Source organism: Microcebus murinus, chromosome 14 (genome assembly GCF_040939455.1).
Source record: "Microcebus murinus isolate Inina chromosome 14, M.murinus_Inina_mat1.0, whole genome shotgun sequence".
NCBI classification, from domain to species: Eukaryota; Metazoa; Chordata; class Mammalia; order Primates; family Cheirogaleidae; genus Microcebus; species Microcebus murinus.
The window spans coordinates 74487908-74497447 of record NC_134117.1 but is presented as its reverse complement, the minus strand read 5'-3'; the positions used below and the strand labels follow the sequence as shown (position 1 = coordinate 74497447).

At 62.2% G+C, this 9540-nt stretch overlaps 3 non-coding genes across 3 annotated transcripts; all 3 read right to left on the bottom strand.

Moving 5' to 3' along the window:
• Positions 1-1714: 1714 nt before the first annotated feature.
• LOC142876296 (5S ribosomal RNA) lies at positions 1715-1833 on the bottom strand. Its single transcript, XR_012923194.1, has one exon. It is a non-coding gene; the product is annotated as a 5S ribosomal RNA (ribosomal RNA).
• A 3734-nt stretch (positions 1834-5567) lies between these two features.
• Positions 5568-5686, bottom strand: LOC142876285 (5S ribosomal RNA). The gene has a single exon (XR_012923193.1). It is a non-coding gene; the product is annotated as a 5S ribosomal RNA (ribosomal RNA).
• A 3735-nt stretch (positions 5687-9421) lies between these two features.
• LOC142876274 (5S ribosomal RNA) lies at positions 9422-9540 on the bottom strand. Its single transcript, XR_012923192.1, has one exon. It is a non-coding gene; the product is annotated as a 5S ribosomal RNA (ribosomal RNA).

Here is a 9540-nt window from a genome sequence, read left to right as displayed (position 1 = left end):
GGGCCCCCGCGGCACAGCGGGGGCACGTCCCCCGCACTCACGCGACTTAGGGACGGCTGCTGGAGACTGCTGCGGCCACCCTGCTGCCGGGTTTCTGGAGGGCTTCCTGGAAGCAGCGTCCACACCAAGCCCTTGGAAGGACCAGGCGACGGAGGAGCCGGTCAGGCAGGGGCCGAGGACGGTGAGAGGCCGGGCGGGGAGGAGCCGGTCAGGCGGGGGCCCAGGACAGTGACGGGCCTGGCCGGGGAGGAGTGCGTCAGGCAGGGGCAGTGGAGACGGGCTGGGTAAGGGTTAGGGTGACAGTTAGGGCACAATTCACAATCGCAAAGACGTGGAAGCGACCCGAGTGCCCATCCATCCAGGAGTGCATGAATAAAATGTGGCGCGTGGACACCACGGAGTGCCATTCGGCTGTGAGGAGCAGCGGTGAGAGGGCGCCTCTCGTGTTCTCCTGGCCAGAGCTGGAACCCGTTCCAGTAGGCCAGGTATCCCAAGAATGGACACACGAGCACCACGTGAGCGCGCTCACCAGCAAATTGGTACGAACGGATGGACGCCTAAGTGGACAGAGAGGAATCACCTTCATCGGGTGGGTGTCGGGCGTGTGGGGGGAGGGGAGGGGCATACACATCCATTAGGCATGGGGTGGGTGCGCACCGACTGGGGGATGGGCGCACTTGAAGCTCTGACCCGAGGGGGGAGGCTTGGAGAGGGCAAGGCACCCGACCTTAACATTGGTACCCCCACAATACGCTGGAACAACATGAGAGGTATATGAATAAGAACACAGGGGGGGGCGGGCGCGGTGGCTCACGCCTGTAATCCTAGCTCTCTGGGAGGCCGAGGCGGGCGGATTGCTCCAGGTCAGGAGTTCGAAACCAGCCTGAGCAAGAGCGAGACCCCGTCTCTACTAAAAATAGAAAGAAATTAATTGGCCAACTAATATATATAGAAAAACACAGCCGGGCGTGGTGGTGCATGCCTGTAGTCCCAACTACTCGGGAGGCTGAGGCAGCAGGATTGCTTGAGCCCGGAGATTGAGGTTGCTGTGAGCTAGGCTGACGCCATGGCACTCACTCTAGCCTGGGCAGCAAAACGAGACTCTGTCTCAAAAAAAAAAAAAAAAAAAGAACACAGGGGGGAGGGGGGCACGGGCAACACATGTCACCTGAATACTTGTACTCCCATCATCTGCTTGAAGAGAGAGAGAAAAGAAAATGCAATCCTAGAGGTAAGAGACACTTTTTAAAAATAATGAATCCGAAGAGAAAAGTAAAAGGAGGCCTGTGGAGCAGGTCTGGGTGTGACTCCGGATCCCCCAACATCAGGTGCCACCACCAAAGATTCCTGCGTGTAGCCCATAGAACCCCAAAAGCAACGGGACGAGTTCTGGTCACATACTCCCTCCAAATGACATCCTGGCCTTCTTCTGGAACTCCCTCCCCTCTCAGACTCTCAAGGTTTCCTCCAGCGTGTCGGTTCCCACAGAGCAGACCTTTGGTCTGAGACCTGACAGTCCAGATGCCACGCATGCTGCCGCGTGGCGGCGGTGTCGCGGCTTGGGACAAGAGGAGGCCCCACGGTGCGGGCTGGGGCGCCAGGCACCGCGGGCGGGCGCTGAGGGTGGGGGTGACCCCCACCCCGGGCCGCCGCCGCGCTCCCAGAAAGGGGACACAACAAGAGGCAAAAAAAAAAAAAAAAAAAAAAAAGCAGCAGCCTGTGGCACCCGGTATTCCCAGGCGGTCTCCCATCCAAGTACTAACCAGGCCCGACCCTGCTTAGCTTCCGAGACCAGACGAGATCGGGGGCGTTCAGGGTGGTGTGGCCCTAGACGGCGGCGGAGGGCGCCCCTGCCCCGCTCAAGAAGCCGAGCCTCTCTGGGCTTCCCCGCCGCCGCCTCCCGCCCCAGGCCCCGCGCCGGGCCGGGCCGGTTGAGTTCTCCGGCCGGGTCCCGCGGGCTCCCAGGGACGGGGTGATGGGCGGGGCGGGGCGGGGGGCTGTCTCTGTATACACACACACACACACTCACACTCACTCACACTCACACAAGATGCGCCTCCACGGCTGGACTCGCCAAGGTGGAGCCCTCCCAGCCCCCCTCGTCTCCTCGCCCGGCCTCCTTCACCTACCCGCTGCCCACCCCCAGCGCGTCGCTGCCTGCCGCTGACTGCGCACGCGCGGGACGCTCGCCCTTTGACCCCAGCCAGGGGCCGCCCTCCCCCACAACCCCTTTCAGCTGCGCCCCCCCCCCTCGCCCTGTGGGTGGGCTGCCGCCTATTCCCCCGGGCCAGGGCTGGGGCACAGCCAGTGTATGGGGCGTCTCTCTCTGGGGATGTGTCCCATGGGTGGGGTGGGGTGGCGTGGTTTGGGGGGCGCTGAAGAAATCAGTCCCCTCCATCTCCTACCTCTGGAAAACGCCCAAGCCCGTGGAGAACTGCCGGCACCGCTTCGTGGGGGCCGGGACCCTCCTCCGTGTCCTCCTGTGGCCCAGTCCAAGGGGCCTGGGCCTGGCCGGGGCTGCATTGGACCCCGACCACCCTGGCGTGTGGACTCGCTAAAAATCGGCCATTAGATATTGGATTCCAGCTTCCTGGAGGTCATTTCACTAATGAGTGCACCGGAAAGAGTTTCCTAATCCATCTGTGAGGGTGGCAACTGAAAGAGAATTTGAAAGCTGACAGAATAGGCGAGGGAAGGCATAGGAGATTTCCACACCCAGCAAGGAAGACTTTCCCGAAATGGAAGAAAGAAACGAGCAAACAGAGACACCGGTAGCCCGCCCGGAAAAGAGTCTGCCCCTTAGAGAAAGCACCCTGACCAGGTTCACCCGTGGGTGGGTGGCGAGCTAGCGGCGTTCAGAAGAGCGAGGCCCGCAGTCTGTGCGGAAGACACCTGCGCTCGGGTGTGTGTGGCGGCGCGATTCACAAGCAGCTCTAGACGTTAAACCAAGGAGAAGCCAGGGAGTTCCCAACGCCCCAGGTGTCCTCAGCCCACGACTGGCTGCTGTGGGAATGCGAAGCCCGGCTCCTTGTCTCAGAGCGGGGTTCCCAGGAGGATCAGGCTGAAGCTGGGACTCGGCCTCAAAGTGTCCCCTCGCATGGCCACCCCCTTCCCCTTCCTGCTCCTCTACTCCTGGTGCCCCTCCATCCAGGGGCCAGACCTTAAAGAGTCACCGCAAGAGAATCCTGGTCCCAAAGGAGCCTTCTGGGGGACCGGTGCTGAGAGAGGTTGTGGGCATGGCCCGCTGGGGCTCTGCCCGACCCAGGGCTGAGAGATGCCACCTCCCAGCTCTGGGTCCCTGCAGGAAGTGTTGGCAAGCACAGGGCCGGTCCTCCAAAGGCCCAGGTGCAGGGAGCCCAGGCCAAGCAGCCTGTGGAAGAGGCCACTTGCCGTGCCACCCCGGGAACAGGACTGCAGGCCCCGGCCCTTCCCACCTCCTCCTCCTCCTCCTCCTCCTCCTCCTCCCCCCCGCCCCCCCCCACAGGGCACAGGGCTCAGAGACTCTTGCTCAGACTCTTGCTACCCGAAGTGCAAAGGGCATCAGTTGCTCCTCCAACCCCCCCGCCCAGCAGACCACGTTGTCCAGCCAGCCCCCGGGCCTCCCTGGGGTGCCCAGCACAAAAGTGCAGACACCCACCGGACCCTCAATCTCAGTTTTCGGATGTTTTTGCCACTCTAAGGACCCGCAGGCCAGCTGGGCCTTCGGGCAGGACAGAGAGCCCCGGAATCCGACGTGGAGAGCTGCGTGTACGTCCCCATCAGGAGGCGGTCCCCACCTCCGCGGCTCTCCCCTTGCGGGGAGGGGCAGCCCAGCCGGCAGCCAGCCGCAGGGCCTCAGGGAAGACACCAGGCTGGGCCCCCGCGGCACAGCGGGGGCACGTCCCCCGCACTCACGCGACTTAGGGACGGCTGCTGGAGACTGCTGCGGCCACCCTGCTGCCGGGTTTCTGGAGGGCTTCCTGGAAGCAGCGTCCACACCAAGCCCTTGGAAGGACCAGGCGACGGAGGAGCCGGTCAGGCAGGGGCCGAGGACGGTGAGAGGCCGGGCGGGGAGGAGCCGGTCAGGCGGGGGCCCAGGACAGTGACGGGCCTGGCCGGGGAGGAGTGCGTCAGGCAGGGGCAGTGGAGACGGGCTGGGTAAGGGTTAGGGTGACAGTTAGGGCACAATTCACAATCGCAAAGACGTGGAAGCGACCCGAGTGCCCATCCATCCAGGAGTGCATGAATAAAATGTGGCGCGTGGACACCACGGAGTGCCATTCGGCTGTGAGGAGCAGCGGTGAGAGGGCGCCTCTCGTGTTCTCCTGGCCAGAGCTGGAACCCGTTCCAGTAGGCCAGGTATCCCAAGAATGGACACACGAGCACCACGTGAGCGCGCTCACCAGCAAATTGGTACGAACGGATGGACGCCTAAGTGGACAGAGAGGAATCACCTTCATCGGGTGGGTGTCGGGCGTGTGGGGGGAGGGGAGGGGCATACACATCCATTAGGCATGGGGTGGGTGCGCACCGACTGGGGGATGGGCGCACTTGAAGCTCTGACCCGAGGGGGGAGGCTTGGAGAGGGCAAGGCACCCGACCTTAACATTGGTACCCCCACAATACGCTGGAACAACATGAGAGGTATATCAATAAGAACACAGGGGGGGGGCGGGCGCGGTGGCTCACGCCTGTAATCCTAGCTCTCTGGGAGGCCGAGGCGGGCGGATTGCTCCAGGTCAGGAGTTCGAAACCAGCCTGAGCAAGAGCGAGACCCCGTCTCTACTAAAAATAGAAAGAAATTAATTGGCCAACTAATATATATAGAAAAACACAGCCGGGCGTGGTGGTGCATGCCTGTAGTCCCAACTACTCGGGAGGCTGAGGCAGCAGGATTGCTTGAGCCCGGAGATTGAGGTTGCTGTGAGCTAGGCTGACGCCATGGCACTCACTCTAGCCTGGGCAGCAAAACGAGACTCTGTCTCAAAAAAAAAAAAAAAAAAGAACACAGGGGGGAGGGGGGCACGGGCAACACATGTCACCTGAATACTTGTACTCCCATCATCTGCTTGAAGAGAGAGAGAAAAGAAAATGCAATCCTAGAGGTAAGAGACACTTTTTAAAAATAATGAATCCGAAGAGAAAAGTAAAAGGAGGCCTGTGGAGCAGGTCTGGGTGTGACTCCGGATCCCCCAACATCAGGTGCCACCACCAAAGATTCCTGCGTGTAGCCCATAGAACCCCAAAAGCAACGGGACGAGTTCTGGTCACATACTCCCTCCAAATGACATCCTGGCCTTCTTCTGGAACTCCCTCCCCTCTCAGACTCTCAAGGTTTCCTCCAGCGTGTCGGTTCCCACAGAGCAGACCTTTGGTCTGAGACCTGACAGTCCAGATGCCACGCATGCTGCCGCGTGGCGGCGGTGTCGCGGCTTGGGACAAGAGGAGGCCCCACGGTGCGGGCTGGGGCGCCAGGCACCGCGGGCGGGCGCTGAGGGTGGGGGTGACCCCCACCCCGGGCCGCCGCCGCGCTCCCAGAAAGGGGACACAACAAGAGGCAAAAAAAAAAAAAAAAAAAAAAAAGCAGCAGCCTGTGGCACCCGGTATTCCCAGGCGGTCTCCCATCCAAGTACTAACCAGGCCCGACCCTGCTTAGCTTCCGAGACCAGACGAGATCGGGGGCGTTCAGGGTGGTGTGGCCCTAGACGGCGGCGGAGGGCGCCCCTGCCCCGCTCGAGAAGCCGAGCCTCTCTGGGCTTCCCCGCCGCCGCCTCCCGCCCCAGGCCCCGCGCCGGGCCGGGCCGGTTGAGTTCTCCGGCCGGGTCCCGCGGGCTCCCAGGGACGGGGTGATGGGCGGGGCGGGGCGGGGGGCTGTCTCTGTATACACACACACACACACTCACACTCACTCACACTCACACAAGATGCGCCTCCACGGCTGGACTCGCCAAGGTGGAGCCCTCCCAGCCCCCCTCGTCTCCTCGCCCGGCCTCCTTCACCTACCCGCTGCCCACCCCCAGCGCGTCGCTGCCTGCCGCTGACTGCGCACGCGCGGGACGCTCGCCCTTTGACCCCAGCCAGGGGCCGCCCTCCCCCACAACCCCTTTCAGCTGCGCCCCCCCCCCTCGCCCTGTGGGTGGGCTGCCGCCTATTCCCCCGGGCCAGGGCTGGGGCACAGCCAGTGTATGGGGCGTCTCTCTCTGGGGATGTGTCCCATGGGTGGGGTGGGGTGGCGTGGTTTGGGGGGCGCTGAAGAAATCAGTCCCCTCCATCTCCTACCTCTGGAAAACGCCCAAGCCCGTGGAGAACTGCCGGCACCGCTTCGTGGGGGCCGGGACCCTCCTCCGTGTCCTCCTGTGGCCCAGTCCAAGGGGCCTGGGCCTGGCCGGGGCTGCATTGGACCCCGACCACCCTGGCGTGTGGACTCGCTAAAAATCGGCCATTAGATATTGGATTCCAGCTTCCTGGAGGTCATTTCACTAATGAGTGCACCGGAAAGAGTTTCCTAATCCATCTGTGAGGGTGGCAACTGAAAGAGAATTTGAAAGCTGACAGAATAGGCGAGGGAAGGCATAGGAGATTTCCACACCCAGCAAGGAAGACTTTCCCGAAATGGAAGAAAGAAACGAGCAAACAGAGACACCGGTAGCCCGCCCGGAAAAGAGTCTGCCCCTTAGAGAAAGCACCCTGACCAGGTTCACCCGTGGGTGGGTGGCGAGCTAGCGGCGTTCAGAAGAGCGAGGCCCGCAGTCTGTGCGGAAGACACCTGCGCTCGGGTGTGTGTGGCGGCGCGATTCACAAGCAGCTCTAGACGTTAAACCAAGGAGAAGCCAGGGAGTTCCCAACGCCCCAGGTGTCCTCAGCCCACGACTGGCTGCTGTGGGAATGCGAAGCCCGGCTCCTTGTCTCAGAGCGGGGTTCCCAGGAGGATCAGGCTGAAGCTGGGACTCGGCCTCAAAGTGTCCCCTCGCATGGCCACCCCCTTCCCCTTCCTGCTCCTCTACTCCTGGTGCCCCTCCATCCAGGGGCCAGACCTTAAAGAGTCACCGCAAGAGAATCCTGGTCCCAAAGGAGCCTTCTGGGGGACCGGTGCTGAGAGAGGTTGTGGGCATGGCCCGCTGGGGCTCTGCCCGACCCAGGGCTGAGAGATGCCACCTCCCAGCTCTGGGTCCCTGCAGGAAGTGTTGGCAAGCACAGGGCCGGTCCTCCAAAGGCCCAGGTGCAGGGAGCCCAGGCCAAGCAGCCTGTGGAAGAGGCCACTTGCCGTGCCACCCCGGGAACAGGACTGCAGGCCCCGGCCCTTCCCACCTCCTCCTCCTCCTCCTCCTCCTCCTCCTCCCCCCCGCCCCCCCCCACAGGGCACAGGGCTCAGAGACTCTTGCTCAGACTCTTGCTACCCGAAGTGCAAAGGGCATCAGTTGCTCCTCCAACCCCCCCGCCCAGCAGACCACGTTGTCCAGCCAGCCCCCGGGCCTCCCTGGGGTGCCCAGCACAAAAGTGCAGACACCCACCGGACCCTCAATCTCAGTTTTCGGATGTTTTTGCCACTCTAAGGACCCGCAGGCCAGCTGGGCCTTCGGGCAGGACAGAGAGCCCCGGAATCCGACGTGGAGAGCTGCGTGTACGTCCCCATCAGGAGGCGGTCCCCACCTCCGCGGCTCTCCCCTTGCGGGGAGGGGCAGCCCAGCCGGCAGCCAGCCGCAGGGCCTCAGGGAAGACACCAGGCTGGGCCCCCGCGGCACAGCGGGGGCACGTCCCCCGCACTCACGCGACTTAGGGACGGCTGCTGGAGACTGCTGCGGCCACCCTGCTGCCGGGTTTCTGGAGGGCTTCCTGGAAGCAGCGTCCACACCAAGCCCTTGGAAGGCCCAGGCGACGGAGGAGCCGGTCAGGCAGGGGCCGAGGACGGTGAGAGGCCGGGCGGGGAGGAGCCGGTCAGGCGGGGGCCCAGGACAGTGACGGGCCTGGCCGGGGAGGAGTGCGTCAGGCAGGGGCAGTGGAGACGGGCTGGGTAAGGGTTAGGGTGACAGTTAGGGCACAATTCACAATCGCAAAGACGTGGAAGCGACCCGAGTGCCCATCCATCCAGGAGTGCATGAATAAAATGTGGCGCGTGGACACCACGGAGTGCCATTCGGCTGTGAGGAGCAGCGGTGAGAGGGCGCCTCTCGTGTTCTCCTGGCCAGAGCTGGAACCCGTTCCAGTAGGCCAGGTATCCCAAGAATGGACACACGAGCACCACGTGAGCGCGCTCACCAGCAAATTGGTACGAACGGATGGACGCCTAAGTGGACAGAGAGGAATCACCTTCATCGGGTGGGTGTCGGGCGTGTGGGGGGAGGGGAGGGGCATACACATCCATTAGGCATGGGGTGGGTGCGCACCGACTGGGGGATGGGCGCACTTGAAGCTCTGACCCGAGGGGGGAGGCTTGGAGAGGGCAAGGCACCCGACCTTAACATTGGTACCCCCACAATACGCTGGAACAACATGAGAGGTATATCAATAAGAACACAGGGGGGGGGCGGGCGCGGTGGCTCACGCCTGTAATCCTAGCTCTCTGGGAGGCCGAGGCGGGCGGATTGCTCCAGGTCAGGAGTTCGAAACCAGCCTGAGCAAGAGCGAGACCCCGTCTCTACTAAAAATAGAAAGAAATTAATTGGCCAACTAATATATATAGAAAAACACAGCCGGGCGTGGTGGTGCATGCCTGTAGTCCCAACTACTCGGGAGGCTGAGGCAGCAGGATTGCTTGAGCCCGGAGATTGAGGTTGCTGTGAGCTAGGCTGACGCCATGGCACTCACTCTAGCCTGGGCAGCAAAACGAGACTCTGTCTCAAAAAAAAAAAAAAAAAAGAACACAGGGGGGAGGGGGGCACGGGCAACACATGTCACCTGAATACTTGTACTCCCATCATCTGCTTGAAGAGAGAGAGAAAAGAAAATGCAATCCTAGAGGTAAGAGACACTTTTTAAAAATAATGAATCCGAAGAGAAAAGTAAAAGGAGGCCTGTGGAGCAGGTCTGGGTGTGACTCCGGATCCCCCAACATCAGGTGCCACCACCAAAGATTCCTGCGTGTAGCCCATAGAACCCCAAAAGCAACGGGACGAGTTCTGGTCACATACTCCCTCCAAATGACATCCTGGCCTTCTTCTGGAACTCCCTCCCCTCTCAGACTCTCAAGGTTTCCTCCAGCGTGTCGGTTCCCACAGAGCAGACCTTTGGTCTGAGACCTGACAGTCCAGATGCCACGCATGCTGCCGCGTGGCGGCGGTGTCGCGGCTTGGGACAAGAGGAGGCCCCACGGTGCGGGCTGGGGCGCCAGGCACCGCGGGCGGGCGCTGAGGGTGGGGGTGACCCCCACCCCGGGCCGCCGCCGCGCTCCCAGAAAGGGGACACAACAAGAGGCAAAAAAAAAAAAAAAAAAAAAAAAAGCAGCAGCCTGTGGCACCCGGTATTCCCAGGCGGTCTCCCATCCAAGTACTAACCAGGCCCGACCCTGCTTAGCTTCCGAGACCAGACGAGATCGGGGGCGTTCAGGGTGGTGTGGCCCTAGAC